Source organism: Aricia agestis, chromosome 8 (assembly GCF_905147365.1).
Source record: "Aricia agestis chromosome 8, ilAriAges1.1, whole genome shotgun sequence".
Taxonomy (NCBI): domain Eukaryota; kingdom Metazoa; phylum Arthropoda; class Insecta; order Lepidoptera; family Lycaenidae; genus Aricia; species Aricia agestis.
The window spans coordinates 9,215,214-9,235,225 of record NC_056413.1 but is presented as its reverse complement, the minus strand read 5'-3'; the positions used below and the strand labels follow the sequence as shown (position 1 = coordinate 9,235,225).

The 20,012-nt window shown below is 36.8% G+C and overlaps 1 protein-coding gene across 1 annotated transcript in view; it reads right to left on the bottom strand.

Annotated features, from left to right (window-relative positions):
• LOC121729211 (pseudouridine-metabolizing bifunctional protein C1861.05) overlaps positions 1–20,012 on the bottom strand; it is a 253,194-nt gene that overhangs the window by 186,833 nt on the left and 46,349 nt on the right. The gene's annotated exons all lie outside the window — the stretch shown is intronic.

Here is a 20,012-nt window from a genome sequence, read left to right as displayed (position 1 = left end):
TTTAATTTATCCGTCTGTTTGAGTGTATTTGTCTATAGCATGGTAGATACGTAGCGGGTCTACGATTTGGTAGTTTTTTTTTATAGAAAGCTGATCAATAGTGTTGTTGAGTGTTGACCATAATTCATCATCGTCAGCTTATTCATTGCTGAAAAATGTCGAGGATTTCTAAATTTATTTTTATGCTTATTAGCTGTAAAAACATACCAACAACTAAAATAATAAAATTATATTTTTTTGCTTTTAATTATTACTATCAGCTGGCTGCTTTAAAGGGTCTTCAAACAATGTTCTCGTTGAATGATCCGAGCAAAGTTTTAACGAGTAGCGACCCAGCTCTTTATGTTCGGTCACTGACAAAATTATCACGTCTTGTCGACCTTATTCCGAAAGTAATAGAGTTTACTTTACGTCCGTTAGCCGTACGTGCCGTCAATACATAGACTGCACTCGTTTTATTCAATTTCTGTATTAAATGAACCTTTTTAAAAACAGTACTTTGACTCTATTTTCAATAGCTTTCTTTTGAGATAAAAAGATTTTATCAAACGCGAGTGATGATGCAGGGATTTTGTAGAAAATAAATTATTACGTAACGGCTTAGAATTTGATAAATCGATGGAAATTTTCAGCTTTGCTTTGCATGAATTAGTATTATTTATTATGGCTCCCTAACAATACATTGTTGAAAATATAGACACTTAGAATAGACAATACTAAATGGGAAGGTCTGTTTTAGAATTGATAAATATATTTTGTGATCAAGCAATCGTTGCACATCGTTTTTTTCTGTGGGAAGTAAATACGCAATACTGTTTTTTTTTTAATGAAATAAGGGGGCAAACGAGCAAACGGGTCACCTGATGGAAGCAACTTCCGTCGCCCATGGACACTCGCAGCATCAGAAGAGCTGCAGGTGCGTTGCCGGCCTTTTAAGAGGCAATAGGGTAATAGGGGAGGGTAGGGATGGGAAGGGTAAGTAAGGGTAGGGAATAGGGGAGGGTAGGGAAGGGAATAGGGTAGGGGATTGGGCCTCCGGTAAACTCACTCACTCGGCGAAACACAGCGCAAGCGCTGTTTCACGCCGGTTTTCAAACTAAATTATTTTTAAATTCAATAAACACAAATTTTTATATGTATGGTACGAATGGTTGATATCTTGTGTACTTAAGCGATCCTCTACTTCTTTTACGACTTGAAAAGTAGTGAGTATTTATAAACTTATTAACACGAATGTAAAGATTTTATCGTAATGTTCGATCGCGATATCAACAAAGCGATAATTGAATATTGTAGTGAAGTGAACTACTGTCATGCAATTGTTCACTTATGTATTAATGATGTTTCTATTCATATACAAATATAAGCTATGATTTTAATGAATACAAGCTCAGAGCAAAGTGTTTTAATTATCAACTTGATTTTGCCAACCTAGTCACTAGAGGCTCAATTGGTACGTCGACGCATAAGGGTCAATACAGAGCGCAACCCGACACGTAGATATAAGATTTAATCACGTGTTCGAATAACATGTAATAATGATCTCACGTTCTAAAGTCAAATATCGTTCTAAAGTCAAATATCCCTAGATTCAAATTCAGTATATTACCCCAGCACGTTCAATATCCTGGGGCTGTAATCTCTTCCGAAGTTGACATAGAGAGACCCGTGTCAGTGTTTAGTACACAGATTCAACTGTCTTAACTTATTCACTTTGGTCGATTTCCTATTAAATCGCAAGATAGTTACCTATTTTATGTTTTTAATGTAAAATTAAACCGACGTTAAAATTTCCTGAGTAATTGTAGTTCGATAAGAATCGAACAAGAGAAGAAGCTCATTTACGTTGCATTAACCCATTAATCTCCAAGCGGCACCGCGTTTTGACAGTTGAAAATCTAATGTGTCTGCGTTTCCCACGATCGATGTATTAACATATTGTAATTGGCGTAATCGACAGAGAGCTGGCGACCGAATCCGTCATGTGGCTTCAGCTGGGTTTTACGTTTACCAGACGTCACATAATAGCGTATTTGTCACGATTTTTAACGAGTTATCGCAAGTTCGAACTTTCGCGTTTCCGTTTATTATATATTTTGATAATATATTTTCTTGATGGAATATAGGCCAACACGGTACACTCGAACTCCTTTATTTTAGAGCGCCTTCTGTTGTCAACTTGTCACATAATATATTAGAAATACAGTAGGAGTTCTATAAGATAAGATAGATTGATTACTTTTTTACTATTATACCAAGTGATAATATACTTTCTTTACTAAATAAATCCCGGAAGCTCAGTTATATTTTGTATGGCCTAAACGACGACGTGAGACACAAAATTTAATTTACTCCGTATCCATACTAATAATTATTATTAATGCGAAAGTGTGTCTGTCTGTCGGTCTTTCCGTCTGACTGTCGGTTACCTCTTCACACCCAAACCGCTGAACCGATATTGCTGAAATTTGGTATGGAGATACTTTGAGTCCCGAGAAAGGAAATAGTATTTTATCTCGTAAAAATGTACGGTTTCCGCGCGATAAATGAATTTTGGGGTAAAGTTTTGTGACTCGCCTTCCTCGTCTTGGGGCCAAAAAAATTGAATTCAGAATCCGAAACATGACTTGTGATATTTTCTATTACTGGATTTTCCTTTCAATTATCAAGTTAAGAATTTCCTTGGTGTCGGGTGACACAATAATATTGTTCATAAAAGTAGGTAAATATAAGTTAGTACCTACTAAGACTTATTTATTGTGGAGTCAGCAGTTCGGCCGCGATTACGATCCCTCATATTTCATCATGGGTCTTACGATTTCGAACAAAAGGGATTCGGGAAAGATTGAAACGAAATACTATAAGGCCGACATCCATTTGCTTTTATGGTTTCTACTTTTGTATTAAAATCGAGGCCTAACATTTGGACATAAGCTCTAAATTTCAGGAGGATAATTGCTACCTAGTATAATCTATACTTCTATAATACTAATATTATAAATGTGAAAGTGTGTCTGTATGTCTGTTACCTCTGCACGCCCAAACCGCTGAACCGATTTTATTAAAATTTGGTTTGGTATGGAGATACTTCGAGTCCCAACAAAGGACATAGGATACTTTTTAATTTTTATTCCGAAAAAATGTGCTGTTCCCTTGCGATAAACGAGTGTTGGCGTAACGGAGTTGGGGGCGTCATCTATATAGTATACTAGATGTTCCGCGCGGCTTCGCCCGCGTAATTTAGGAATGTCACGGAAACTGTACATTTTCCGCATAAAAATAAATTTGTCCTTTCACGTGGTCTATTCTTCATGTGTGCCCCCCACTTCCCCCGCTTTTTATATATAGCCTATAGCCTTACTAAAAATAAATTTGTCCTTTCACGTGGTCTATTCTTCATGTGTGCCCCCCACTTCCCCCGTTTTTTATATATAGCCTATAGCCTTACTCGATAAGTAAGCTATCTAACACTGAAATAATTTTTCAAATGGGACCAGTAGTTCCTGAGATTAGCGCGTTCAAAGCATAATTGTGTACAGATGCTTTTCGTACTTTATTCTACACAGTTTTACATTTAATAGTACAAAAACACGGTAAAATTGGTATCGTTGAGTGCAGCTATGGAACAAAATAAAAATCGCGTTAACAGCGTAGTATAATAATCAAACAGTAGAGTAACTATTCAAATCAAACTCGTACAACGCAGATTCGCGCGTACGGTGCTTAACTTTTTCAATTTTAACAAAAAAGTGGGACGTTAATTAATAAACAATAAATTTAACCCATCAATCTCCAAGCGGCAGCCGGCTGCCGCTTGTTTTTTGTTTTCAATTGAAATTGAAGAATTGTCATCAATTGAAAATCTAAAGTGTCTGCGATACCCACGATGGAGGTGCTACTATGTCCTCCTTTTTGTATATTTTTGCTACTTATCTGAAATACGTCTAATATGCACGCCCGATGTGCAATTTAAGCTCTATCTAAAATGATGGTCTACACTCTACTGTATACTATTAATATTGTGTTACCACCAGGTTAATGGTTTGGCAGGTTGCCCACACACTCTCTTCAATGTTTTCTTCAGCGCTGACTTATTAATTACTCTAACATAAACGCTTTAAAATTTAATGCATAAATTATATATTTTAAGCAACACATATATTTTCGGGATTACTTATGAGTTATGATGATTCGCCTATGAAATATTCGAGGTGAAAATAGCGATTAATACGTCTGTACTTTAAGCGAATTGATTTTAAAATACGCTTTATTGTTTTTATGGCAATATAAAAAACAGCTATATTTATTTCCTTGTTGTTGCAAGGTTAGGTTAGAAGGCTAACCTTTTATTTTTAAGGAGGGGAAATGCGTGACGCATCCTCCGTCCCCTCGGGGGAAGGGGCAGGGGTATTTCGGACTCCCTCAGGCTCAGCGCACCGGAGATTACCGACTAAACAGGGAGGCCGACTCTAACGACGTCCTTGTCAAGGACGTCCCTCATCCTTAGATTAGGTACCTAACCCAGAAGGCTAACCCAACCTAACACAGGAGCGGTCTGGGCACCGCACTGCTGCTGATGCTGCACCTGCGGAACGGCAACAGTGCGCGTATACATTTACATCGTGCAAATTTTAAATGATAATGAAATAAATTTAGCTCTTCTCTGTCTTTTGTTATATTGTGTACATGAGTAGCCAGCTGTTAACCTTTTTCGGTTCATAAACCCTGACCTTATTCATTTGGTGCAAACTCCAGAATACTCGATATTAAGCCGAGTCTTAAGAAAATAGGGGACGGTGAGCCTAGATGGGGTACATAAGGTTAAGGTAGGCTCTTGTAGAGAAGACAACACTATACTATCTTTAGGTAATAATAATAATAATATCTATGGACGTTTTACACCACGTCAGTCTGGCCCCGTGCAAAGTACCTAAAGGACTTGTGTTATAGGTACCAGACAACGGAAATATATTTAAGACTTTTATACTTTACATATTATATTTAAGATTTTCATTATATCATACAAATATTTAATACACATCCAGACCCGGGAACATTGAAAACTTTTTGTTCCGTCGGCGGGATTCGAACCCGCGACCCCCGGCTTGAGTCACCAACGCGCTCACCAATGAGCCACAGGGGTCGTCAGAGGTCGTCGGTACTTCACCTTGACCCGCCATCCCATAATTATTATGATCACTGTAGCTGTTTTTGTATGTCTATTTCCAAGATGGTCATGGAACATTATGTACTTCTAACCCCAATGTATATTATCTCGAAACAGGGTATACCGGGTCAGCAAGTCATATTACTATATTCTCGTTCCATAATGCGATGTTGTAAGTAAGTGATTGACCATTACATTATTATAGTCAAACGTCTTCCAGAAAATCGCATTTACTGGTAATCCAAAACGACGATTCAATTCGAATTTAAATTGTTCAATTACAGATCCCTTTAGTCGCAAACATTTAATATATTGTACCCTACGAATAATAAATAGTTTTTATTATTCGTAGATTGTACCCGAAACAAATAGCTACAAATGATTGCACCAACTTGCTCTTTTGAACTTGTGAAATCTGTTTGGAGTTTAATATAAAGTTTGTGACAAACTTATGCAGTGTTGAAATGTCCCCGAATAAGTTTTTAATGCGATAGTTTTGAAACTGATACACTATACAATAGTAAACATTGAATAGAAATAGAATAGATACAGGTGTACATTAATATGAACATGATATTTATATTAACCTTTTTTTGAAAAATATATTTTAAAGTGTTTAGCATATTGTATATAAGTACTAGAGATCGCCCAATGGTCGAAATTTGACCTTACTTGCAACGACATTAGGACTACTACTACTACTAATCATAGTTTTTTTCAATTCTTGTCTCTGGGATCAGCTGATCTCAGACTGGCCGCTTAAGCATTGTCTAATAGTATCTAAAATTAAATAAAAAAAATAATAACTTCTTCCATAAATAAAAGAGTATAATTCGTATGTATAGGCTTGTCACTCAAAAATCTGTCATTGTTCCTAGTAGTAGTGTCGTAGTGTGTGTAACGTTTTATTTGTTAAAAACATAGACTTAATATATACTGTCGTTAGGTTAGTTATGCTTTTATCATATATATTTTTAACCATAAGATAAAAGCATAATTTAAAAATAATATTAGCTCGATGCACTCCTTCACCATATAAACTATAACTGTGCGAAATTTCATGCACCTACGTTTCCCCATTTTTCGTAAAAAGGGTTACAAAGTTTTTCTCTCACGTATTAGTATATAGATGTTGTACATACAGTACAGTATATATTAACAAGGAATATAAAAGGGATAGTGTGTCTATATATTACCTCTTAACAAGGGCGTCGCCAGCCGATGGCGCAGGGGGGGGGGGGGGGGGGGGGGCAAGTTGACTTTACAATTCATACTTTTCTCATTCTCTACGAATGAGAAATTAGGTATGAATTGTAGGTAAAGTCGACAGCACATGAAGGATTTCACTTGTACTACGAGCCTTACATCTACAGCGATTTTAAAAACAGTATCTTAGTACTATATAAATATATATTCTGTGACAGTACAGAGTCCAATGTGTAAAGCTACGAGCACGAGCTCTTGACTATGCAATAAAAAACTTGTAAATAAGTTATAATAACATTGTATTTTTTTTTAATTATCTTTTTTTTTTGCATTATATTATTTGGCAACTTTTTTAGAATCTCTAGGGGAGGGCAGCTGCCCCCGTGGCGACGCCGAACTACTATTTTTTTTAATGAAATAAGGGGGCAAAGGAGCAAACGGGTCACCTGATGGAACGCAACTACCGTCGCCCATGGACACTCGCAGCATCAGAAGAGCTGCAGGTGCATTGTCGGCCTTTTAAGAGGGAATAGGGTAATAGAGGAGGGTAGGGAAGGGAAGGGAATAGGGGAGGGTAGGGAAGGAAATAGGGTAGGGGATTGGGCCTCCGGTAAACTCACTCACTCGGCGAAACATAGCGCAAGCGCTGTTTCACGCCAGTTTTCTGTGAGAACGTGGTATTTCTCCGGTCGAGCCGGCCCATTCGTGCCGAAGCATGGCTCTCCTACGTGTAAATTAACATTGAGCAAGGACTTAATAGGAAAGGACGTGGAATAGTTTTCATGTAGATTTTCATCGAGAAAATATAATATAAGATTCCGGCGCAATAAACGAATATCCGCGTGACGAAAGTAAATTTTATTACGCTTACGGTCACACCAACACCAGAAAAATTCAGAAAGCAAAAACTATTCGCAGCAAAAACATTAATGACTCTTTTTCTAACAGTTCGTAGGCCGTAGCAAGTCTTTTGTCAAATATGTAAAGGTGGCTTTCGGATCTTTGCCGCGAGTGACCGCGACCGGTGAAAATTCAAATAAAATGCTACCTTATGACATTGAATATAAGTGTAATTTTCTACTGAAATTTTGTGGCGACCCACGCTGCCGCCGGCGGCGGCGTAAATGCTAGTAGGTAGAGTAAAATGAAACCTATCGCCTATGTCATAAAGTGGCATTTCGTTTGAATTTTCGTCGGTCGCGGTCGCTCACGGCGAAGATCCGAAAGCCACCTTAACATCTCGTAGCGCCACGTAGCACGACGTAGCGCCATATTGACGACTTCTGTGGCTCAGTTGGCGGGCTGTTTTTTAGCTCAATCCGGGGGTCGCGGGTTCAAATCCCGTCGACGGAAAAAAGTTTTTAAAGTTCCTGGGTCATAGATGTGTATTAAATATGAGTATCATAATATAGTAAAAATCTTAAATATATTTCCGTTGTCTGGTACCCGTAACACAAGTTCTTCAGGTACTTACCACGGGGCCAGACTGACGTGGTGTGAAGCGTCCAGATATTATTATTATTATATTTAATATAAACTTCGTAAATAAATAAACAAAACATCAAAATTCAAGGGAACGTCTGTACGTCAGTTGAAATAGAATATGCTTATTGTTACAACTTTTCACATGTACGTAAGCTCGAAGGACCGAACTACATTTAACATTGTATTTAACTTTAAAAGTTAGTACGGAAAACGCGCGCAAAGTCGAGACATACCCGGGAACTTTCGGAATACTTGCAATGGATATGGCAGATGTTGGGATAAAGTTTATTAACAATTTCGTCACAATTTTAATTATGTTTAACGCTTTGTGGCTCCGCGCGCGACGAGTGAAAGTTTGTATGAGAACGTTTGTGAGCGATAATTACTTCCGTGTTGGGAGTTTAGATGAATACGGGTGTATGTTGAGTATTTTTAAATGAATCTATATTTAACTATGTTTTGAATATTTTGAAATATTTTATATAAAATGCGCAGTGGGACAGTTCTAATTATTGTGCTTCATAATAGTTATATTTTTAGTGACTTTTCTATTTCGATACTATTTTTAAAGTATCGCTCGTAAGCATTTAATAGTAAATAGGACAATGTGGAACTTTTATTCATCAGTAATTTACTTGTAGTTGTTAAATATTTTATTTATTAGCCTATAGTGTCCCACTGCTGGATCTTCCAGGACCTTCCATTGTTCTTACTCTTGCGCCAACGATAGCCAGCCTGGCTGGTATGCCTCCAGCTCGTCACGCCATCTTTTTCTAGGCCGCCTTCGGCGGTGGCGCCCGTCTTCGGGTGCCCACTCTGTTGTGACCCTTTCCCAGCTGTCGGGACCCGCCCACTCCCACTTCAGCTTGGCCGCCTTGACACCTACGTCTTTGATGCCCGTTTGGGAGCGCAGTAAGGTGTTTCTTATTTTATCGAGAAGCTTTACTCCTAACATACTGCGCTCCATTGCTCTTTGGCATACCCTGAGTTGAGACCTTTGCGAATCGACGAAATGTCGACGAGTCTTCGCTTGCTATTATTAAACTTACTGTAATTTAAAATACATTAATTAATACCACGCGACACTCCGATTCGCGAAGATTTCAAAATAAATGATGTAAGATGTACTTTCAAAGAAATTCAGTCATAGCCAGGGCGGATGGCGGATGTACGTAATTTGGCTGCATTAAGTCAAGTCAATGTTATTCGTGACATATAATATATAGATGCCTGTCGACTGTGCTTAATAAAGCCCGACCAAATATCGTAGGTAAGCCATCTTTATATGTATTAGATTTTTTTTATATCAATATAATAATACAACCTCATGTAGAAGTCATGCAATCTTTGTGAATGTTATACGCATAACAAATCTTGAAATGTATAACCTAAACTACTACTCCACGTTACACAATAATATTATACTATAAGGGCGGATTCGACCAAACTGGAGTAAAATTTTACTCGAGTATAACTGTCTCCTAATCTAAGAGTAAGCTGGTTTTGCGTTTTTCCAACTTCTAATCCAAGAATGAGGTAATTATTAAATTAAACTGAGAATAGTTAAAGTGGAGTAAATATTAAACTGAGAATAGTTGCACAACAGGGTTCAACTGTCACGGTCGGTGTCATTGTGAACTATAATTGACATTTTATTTCATACTCTTTGAGTAACTTGGTAAAACGCAAACGATAATACCCTAGAGTAAATTAAAGGAGTAAAATTATTCTCATGATAGTTATACTTGTGCAACTTCAAGTTTGGTCGAATCGAGCCTAAGTAAGTTAAAGTATATAGTGACTTGAAACAAAGTGAAAAGTATATTTAGTATTTACGGTATACAACTTAACAATCAAATACGTACTGCGCATCATAGGCTTTAATAAAACTTTTTAATGGTGATCGCATGACACAGAACTCCCACACGGTACAAGGGACTATCCATAAAGTACGTCACACGATTTTTTGACCCCCACCCCCCTTGCCACAGATGGTCAAATTTGTGAGACCCCTAGTGTAACGTCACAAATTTGCAATTTTACGTTAAAAAATTAAAACCACCTCAACATTTTTAAAATTTCGCTATTTAATTTATAAAATCTAAAATGTGATGTCACAAAACTTAGGACTCCCCGTCTGCTTGTCATACCATGTCACACTTCGTTGAACCTCTCTCCTCTCCTTTATGTGTGACATAATTTATGGATGAACCCCATCCAGGCCGTTACAGGGCGACAATGTCAAGTTGTCTCTCCTTCCCTCTGTTCAGCGTTATTTTTAGATGGCCCTTAGGCCGAGTGGTCTTGTGGGTCAACAGTTAAGTGTTCGTGTAGACCGTTATCTGTAAAGTTGCTTACACAAACAAAGCGCGGCAAAAGTGACAGTTATTTTTTTTTAACTTTTTTATTCGATGGCGCAAGATTAAAAGTTTTGACACATAATTTTTTTAAGTCCGACGAAATATAGTTTGGGTAATTTATAACGTTGTTAGATTTCAAATCATGATTGGACTTAAACATTCGGCTTTTTCTTGCAGCTTTTATTTTAATCTTAGTGGCGCCAGATTAAAAGTTTTTGACGCATAATTATTAAGTCTGACAAATAGCTTGGTTAATTGTACGTCATTTTAATTTTAAATTAAAATTAGATTTTAACTTTCTGAGTTTCGAAGCTTAGAATGAGTTGTTTAAGTAGATTTTTGATTTCTCAACAGATTTAAGCATATTGCCCTTGACATTTATCGCTTATGCAAATTCGACTATAGCATTTGCGTCTTACTGGATTAGTATTAATTATGCACCAGCATTCCATGTAAAGTGGTCTCGGATTTGATTAATACCTTTTTGAATTGCTATTGTTTTTATGGTATCGAGTCACGATACAAGAAGGTGAACGTTACGTTTTCTTTTGTTTCGGATAAGTCGTTTAACAGTCGGCCTTGTTATGAATTATTGTCTTGTTAGGTAAAGGTAGGTATTGAAGGTAGGATTGGAAAAAATTGCTACAAAAATTACAAAGTACTAAATATGTATAAAAATAAATTTGAAATTATATCTTTAGCAGGAAGATATTAAGTCAACTGTGGAACAGTCAAGAACTAACAATATTTTGATATCAACAATTTACACAAACACCAACCCACAGTCACAAGCACTTTAGTTTAAGAGTTTCTTTTTCTTAATGTATTCTGCTTTATTTTAAGCGTTATACATCATAATGTAAGTATTTTTTTGTCGAGAAATAGAATGCTGTGTTGGCCAGGCTACCCAGTATAGGGTTTTTTTAATGAACTCATAATGTAATTTTTCGGAAAGAAAGCTTCTCGGTGTCAGATTTGCCGTAGCTCAAAAAGTTAGATCCAGTATCCATCAATATTGAAACACCTTATCTGAGGGTTTTCTCCTATTGTCAGAAGTGGGGTAACAGATTACGCAAGTATTTTCTTGAGGAAAGGAATTTCCGTTTCTTGTAATCCACTGATAAGAGCGCGTAAGCCAACTTTAAGCCGATACTCTATTTGCGGGAATAATAACGTATTACTAGGTAATGTATATTTATGGGTCTATTTTTATATCTTGTTTACGATATAAATCTATAAATTCATACTATTTTGAAATAAAAACGTAAACCTCGAAGATAAACCTTTTATGCTCTCACCAGATGTTCCGCGCGGCTTCGCCTTCGTAAATTAGGAGTTTCACAGACATATAATATTAGCCCACAAAAATATAATAAATAAAAATGTTAAGTTTATTTTCGTTATATATATATATATATATATATATATATATATATATATATATATATATATATATATATATATATATATATATATATATATATATATATATATATTTCTACCCCGGAGTTGATATTGCGTCCTACATGGCGGTTTTTACCGATGATATTGCGTCCGACTGACTTGTTGCATCCTGTATACGGACGCAAGATTGACCATCTCTCAAATTCAGCCAGAAGTAGTATTAAGGTTAGTACAATGGCTGGGTGAAATATTGGCATGGACGTTGTTTTGTCACCGGAGTGCTTTTCGGCGTATTTCTTAGTTCCGCTATTTGGCGCGCGAATTTTGGAGGTCGCTACTGTGCGCCGTATATCGGTGGTGTATATTCGATACTTTGTTTACGTATAACACGCCGATAATGTGGATTCCTGTATATAATAAAGTTTTTATCAATTCTAATGTGTGATTTAATTACGTCCCACAAAACGACATCGTCCCAGAGGAGACGCGGGGGTGACAGAGGCGAGGGGGCGGAGTTCGCACGCGACATGCAAGGGCATGTTTTTGTTTATATTTTTTGCCGGCTAGCGCGGACGTAATGACGCTTGTGGTATAAATATTGTGTAGTGGGGCGAATATTAGAGAGAGACTAAATTCATGTCTTCAAAGTTGGGTTCACAACGCCTTCGTAAATTTGATGTAACATTACACATTTCAATGTCTAATTAACTTAAAAAAATGCTGCTAAAACTATTTGAAAGTAGAGTTAATATTTCAAAAGTTATTATAAAAAAAAGTACCAAATTATGAAATTTTTGCGTGTCGTTTCGATACTGCCGCTTACAATTTATTATTTATAAAAAAAATGAGCTAGAAAGGATTAAAAATTTAATGTTAATTTGAAGATAAAGAAGAGAAGAATCCGATACCAACAAATAACACATCAACTTACATTAAATAACTAAAAATTATATTTTTAAAATGTTCATAAAATTCGCGTCATTGTCCTGCGCATTGTTTGTTTTGAATGCCTTGCCGATATACTCAACGTGACGGGTTGAAACCTATTTTGCGATAAAATCTGCTGGCTCACTTTATTTGATCGCAGTGCTTTGGTGTGGATAGAGGTCTTCGTTTTATGCTCTCTCTCTCTCTTTGAAATACGTTCTACAAAAATTTCCAAATAAGACGTCATTTACATTTCTCGATGTGTGCCAACATTTGTCTGTTTTTCACTACTTTTTTATACCAAGTTATAAAGGCCCGCAACATTTCTAAGTTCTTAATAATTTTCTTTATATCAATACTTAATTATAAACGAATTTAGTGAATTCCTCATTTTCCTGAATAGCCTTAAAAACATAATGACGATCATTCAGAATAATGATCAAATCTGTAACTGTATTTCAGGAAAACAGGAACAAATATATCGAATCGATGCAATGTCGATATTACAATTAGGTAGTTATTTGACACATTTTCGAAAAATAGTAGTAGAATAGTAAGAAAAGTAGTAAAAATGTTATCTACACTTCAATATTATAAAGCAGGAGAGGTTGTTTGTTTGTTTGAACGCGTTAATCTCAGGAACTACTAGTCCGATTTGAAAAATTCTTTCAGTGTTAGATAGCCCATTTATCGAGGAAGGCTATAAGCAATATTTTATCACGCTAAGAATAATAGAAGTGAAGAAATAGAGGAAAATGGGAAATTATTTAAAAGGGCTTATTTGAACGCGCTTATCTCAGGAACTACTAATCCGATTTGAAAAATTCTTTCAGTGTTAGATTGTCGTGTCAATGGTTGTCGTGATTGATGTAGATCGTTTTTTTTTTAAAAGAAGTGATTTTAAAAACTATTTTAAAGACAAAATAAAATGGCCTTGGCCGTCGACCCATTTTGTAATACAAAAAAAAATGTTTTAATTGTGGTGCAACGACCAAGAATAATATCAATATTATTAAAAATAATTTTGTTCTACCTATGAAACGAAAGTACATAAAATCGCTTTATAAATCTTCATTTTTCTGGTGCAGCATATTTATTTACAAATAAATATGCAATTTACGATCATTATCCTGACGTCCAGTGTCCTGTTTGTAGTTGAACTGTTTATATACTTACCTGTCTAAAAGTATTTTGGATCGATTGTATTAACTACTATGTCCCTACCTACATACCTACGTATATGATTTTCTTTGATAAGTACTTACCTATTTTATATTTTAAACAAAAGCCCATCAGTGACTGAGTTTAGACTGCGAATTGGGTTGGGACTAATGTATTTTTAAATATCTATACTTACTAATATTGTAGAGACGAAATATTTAATCGTTTGCTTATTACTATTTAACTTACGAGTTACGAGACTACTGAACCTATTTAAATAATTATTTCGCTATTAGAAAGCCACGGTAATGAGAAAATAGCCCAAACAAGTGCATCGAATTACCGGGTCATGGGCTAGGCTGTACACTGTACAGTGTTCTGAGATTTTTTTTTAATCTTGACTTTCTTCATTCATAAATCGACACCCTTGACAAGATTTATAGTAACTGTGATGGCATACTTATAATAATAATAATGTACTTTTATTCAGCTCGATAACATAAAAACCTTAATCTAGACAATTACAACATGCAAATTATTTTATTTTCAATGGTTTTTTATATTAGAATGTTAAGATCGCAACCGGCAGCTTAGCTAGGTTACAGTATAACCTGTGTTAAAGCCACCGGACCCTTTCCCAACTACTGATCGCATATCGCTGATTTTACATTTCAGGCAATTAAAATTAGATTACAAATCAAATCAATGTTTAAAATTAATCAAACTTGATACAATAAACGGGGGCGGTGGTTACTCGCGTCCGTAGGAATTACCTTTTACTACCCTACACGTGTCCCCCGGGTGGTGCTAAACGAGTAACAACGCCGAGTCTCAGGCGGCGGATATGATAACCTGACTCCTAGGCAGTAGTGGCCTTGAGGACTAAATACCCTCAAAAAGTCTAGCGCGGAAAGCAACGGGAAACTACCGCGACTATAATCCCAAGAAAACCACCATGATTAAGAACGCCACCAGAGATAATATGATGTCATGCGACCCGATTAACGCTCGGCGCCAGCTTGGTTCCGGGCCGACTGGTGTGAAATTGGCTACCGGCTGCAGTTGGAAACATAACATCTTACTCTAGCAAACTAACACCCAAGGGAAGGGCAATAACAATAGGAACCTGGAATGTCCGTGGACTTTTAAGGCCAGGAAAAATCGAAGTTGTTGAAGCGGAGATGGAGCGCTATAATCTGGCTATACTAGGATTGAGTGAGACCCATGTCAAAGATAACGGATACCACATCACACCTGAAGGAAATATGGTAATCTACTCTGACAGGCAAGACAATAGTTTTAGTGGTGTGGGCTTCATAGTTGCTAGCTGGCTACGAGACAAGGTATTGGGGTATAATACCATCAACAATAGAATTATATCCTTAAAAATTTCAGCCCATCCACACCCAATTAACTTTGTACAGGTCTATGCGCCGACCACTGCAGCCACCGAAGAAGAGATGGAGGAATTTTACCACGAGCTAGAATTAACCTGCAAAGCGTTACCAAAGAAGGAATGTACTATCATCCTGGGAGACTTTAATGCTAAGATAGGGCACACTGATAATGATCAACACCTAAGGAATGTTATTGGGGAATACGGCTTAGGAGCCCGCAACAGTCGAGGTGAGATGTTGTTAGAGTTTTGCATTGAAAAAGGACTATTCGTAACTAACACGGCATATAAACAACATCCAAGACGCTTATGGACATGGCGATCGCCAACAGGTCATAAAAATCAGATTGACTTCATATTAATCAGCAGCAGATGGAAGTCATGCATAACTCTCTCAAAGACTTTTCCGGGTGCAGATTGTGGCAGCGACCATCAGCTGTTAATAGCTCAATACAGAGTCCGCCTCAAAGTAGTTTCAAAGCCTCCACCATCCAAAAATATTCTTCTAACACAAGAAGCGAAAGCTTTTGAGGACACACTACAAACTCGACTGGACAGTGAAACGTATTGCCCATTTGACTCAGCCAATACATCATGGAATCAGCTTAAGGCCGCATTAGAAGAGACAACTAGAACAATCACAAATGGACGGAAAGTAAAACTCCCTAGATCTGAGTGGATGACCACTTGGGAGGCAATCGCACAAAGAAAGGCTCTAAAGACTGGAGGAATTCGTTCAAAGGAAGAACAACAGCGATACTCTGAACTTGACTCACTAGTACAGCGTCTCTGTAGACATGACAAGAATGCATATATCAATTCTATATGTAGAGATATACAAACACACTCTGATACCCTACATCCAAGAGACATGTTCCAAAAGGTAAAAATTCTCACACGGGAACGAAAATCAAAATCTTGGAACATAGAAGATAAAAAGGGTAACCTGATTTTAGACAAGAACCAAGTGATGACAAGATGGAGGAACTACTGCCAAGACCTGTACAAATATGACGCTGATGAACCTGACACTAGATTAGATTTTACAGATAAAGAACCCGACATCGTTCTCCATGAAGTAGAAGCAGCTATAAATAAGCTCAAAACAAAAGCTTGCGGTGGAGATGGTATACAGGCACAAGTGCTTAAGAGCTTGGGTAAGTGTGGAATCAGAGTAATGCATTCAATATGTCTTAAAGTATGGAGAACAGGACAGTGGCCAGACGATTGGACAGAATCTCTCGTGATACCACTACATAAGAAAGGGTCGACTAAAAAGTGTGGAAATTATCGGACCATCTCACTAATTTCACACGCCAGTAAGATTCTTCTCCATGTTATAAACAACAGATTGGCACACTATATAACTAGACAGATATCCAAAGAGCAGGCGGGATTCGTAAAGGGCAGGGGTACCCGAGAACAAATCCTAAACATCCGTCAGCTGATAGAAAAGAGCAGAGAATTCAATGTCCCAATAGTACTCTGTTTTGTGAATTACGCTAAGGCCTTTGACTGCATCGTCTGGTCCAAAATGCTGGAGGTGATGAGAGAGTTGGGCGTCCCCGATCATCTAATATTTTTGGTACAAAACCTCTATCTGGAAGGTCGATCAAGGGTGCGATTAGACAATGATCTGTCAGAGCCGTTTGCTACAGAGCGTGGTGTCAGACAGGGTTGCATCCTCTCTCCACAGCTGTTCAACCTCGTAGGCGAATATATAATGCGTCGAGTGTTGGAAGATTGGGAGGATGGTATTAAAATTAACGGATACCTTCTCAACAACCTAAGGTTCGCTGACGACACCACGCTTATAAGTACTTGCGAAGTGAAACTTGCTGAACTTCTAGCGCGGCTCGAAAAGATTAGTCGAGACTTTGGCCTCCAAATCAATCGCAATAAAACCAAACTGATGTACGTCGATAAGCTGAACCAAATACAAAAGACATCCTTACTACAAGATCTCCAACCCGTAGAGGAGTTTGTCTACCTGGGATCGTTGATTAGCAACAATGGTAACTGCGAGAGGGAGGTTGTCCGACGGGCTCAGATGGCTAAATCTGCGGTTGGGCGCTTAGAAAAGATATGGAAGAATAAGAACATCTATCGTAGCACAAAAATAACACTAATGCGTTCCCTAATCTTTTCAATATTTTTATATGCCTCCGAGTCATGGACACTAAAAGCACGTACTCGAGCTAAGATTGACGCTTTTGAAATGTGGTGCTGGCGTAAAATGCTCGGCATCCCTTGGACCGCACACCGGACCATCTATACTTCAGCAACTCAAAATTACCACCCGCCTGTCCACGCTTTGTCTACAACGATCACTTACCTTTTTTGGCCACATAGCCCGCCTAGGAGCCTAATAATCTTGAGAGTCTCATACTAGCTGGGCAATTAGAGGGGAAAAGAGGCAGAGGCAGAGTGGCTACACGATGGACAGACGCGATTGTCAAGGCTGCTGACTGCACGTTCCAGGAGGCATTTCATCAGGCCAAAAATAGAGACAAGTGGAGAGCCCTATCTCAAAAAGCAAATTTTGGTGGTCACGTCCCTCAGCCATGCGGATACGACTAGGAAGAAGAAGATACAATAAACAATACAAAAAACGATCGAAACGATCTACATCAATCACGACAACCATGATTGACTATGACTATCACAGCACAGAACGCAACGTCGCGTCGTGTTTGTTTACGCGCGCGCGTTAACCAACTACTTACGAAAAAAATTATTATTATTGTGAACTTGTATTATAATCAAATACCGTCCTCTTTTTGTACAAAACAAATAAACAGAAATAATAGGTACTATTATAGATAATAACCATAATTTAAATTTACAAACAAAGTATATATATTGTTGTGTAATTTTTGTGTAGTTGTGTAATTTTTTGAGATTTTGGACTGTTTTATCTTATTTTTGATAGGTACGTTAATAATTTTTAAACGTTTTTATTTTTCTTTTCGACGCCTAAAGGGCCTTTTTTTGAGACTTTGTACTGATAGGTATGTCTGATATGTGATTCTTCAGGTTAATATTTTTCTAAGCATTTTTGTTTTATTTTTTTAACGCCTAAACGGCTAATAACGAATTTCAATTTGTTAAATTTTATCAACTTGTCACGTGGGCAGAGCCACGATTGAAAACTAGTATTGCTTACATACACAAGTTAACTATAGTCAATGTCACAGTAAATTAGCCTCTCAACTGGTCGTTCTTAAAATTGTTAATTTCTTAAATTACTTTTATGTTCCTATTTCGGTGTATTTGATTTGTCCGACACTTTGATTATTATGACTATGGGTTTATTATTGTACCTACTTGATTTTAAACAATAAAACTTAAAAATACCTACTACCGAAACAATTGTTTTATTTTGTGTTCATACTTAAGTTCAGAAGAAACACGCTCACATAAATAAAATGATCATACCTATCATAATTATCCTTAATATTTTTTAGTTAGCCTAGCGGACTTACCTAATTATAATTTAAAATTTAATTAATCTATGTAATATAGGGATAACTTGTTTTTAATGTCTGTTATGTACTCCAAGTTATAGAAATAAGTATTTCATTTTAATCGACTTCATAAAGGGGGATGATTCTCTATTTATACATACATATCGTCACTCCTGTCCCTCATTGGGGTAGACAGAGACCACATCACGCAATGAATTTATTGGGATCTATTATATAGGTACCTATGTATGTATCGATATAACATAATATAAGGTTAGGAGGAAGCAACAAACTCAACAGTTTATGGCGTACATACAAAAATAATATACGGTACCGATATAATCTCAAATATAGTAAGGAGTCATTTAATTAGTAGAATGCATGGAATTAATATAGTACAATATACGGTATCAATATAACCATACATTTAAATGGATGTAGGAAAAACGATTAAATGCATGGAACGAATACAAAAATATACAATGTGTCACATGATTTCCATCGAGAACGGAAGCAAAAAACCAGCGAGAATTATTTCAAATTGAATATCTAATTTTCGTACGTAAACAAAATTTCTCGTCGACAATAGAATTCACATGACAGCAATGTAACTATATTCGCACGAATAACAATTAAAAAGTCATTGGAAATGGTAGACGCCATAGGGTTCGACTTTGAAAAGACGCAACAAGTCTTCGGCGATTTAAATATATATATATATATATTGCCCGCGGCTCGCGTAGAATTGATCAAAATCCTTTCTTAGCTCATCTACCTGCATGCCAAATTTGAGTCCGATCCGTCCAGTGGTTTGAGTTTTATATATAAATCTAAAAACCTTAATTTTACACTAAAGCGCGGCAAAATATTTGATAATAATATAATGTGTCAGCCGCACGAGGAGAATCTAAAAACTCTACACATTAATTAAAATCGGTGGCCTGGCCATTTATCATTAGTTACGGTATATTATTAAGTTCAATTAGCTCATCTTGGCGGGGGCACTCCCGTGCCCCCAGATATTATAATATATAAATTATATATATAATATTATAAAATATTATGTATATATAATAATATATATACATAATATTATTCAATGTCTAACAGTACGTTTTTTTTTGTTGCAGGCCAAGAAGCGGTCTGTTAGGCGTGTTGCAGAGACTCGCGCGCCCCCTCCTGTGACTAGCCAGGCTTCCCGCACGAGGCACGGGCGGTGGACTGTAAGTACGAAGTTCCAATAGTTATATTAATAGCTAAGATATTTTGAAATATGTATCGACAGTAAACACACCTATATAAATATAGACCAACAGTATTAAAATGCAGGGAAAAGTTGAATTTTTTTTTCGTCAAATGAGAGAACTTTTCCTTTGCGTAGCTCAAAAAGTTGTTAGATTTTGTTTTTGGTATAAAAAACTAATTGTGTAGTTTTTAAA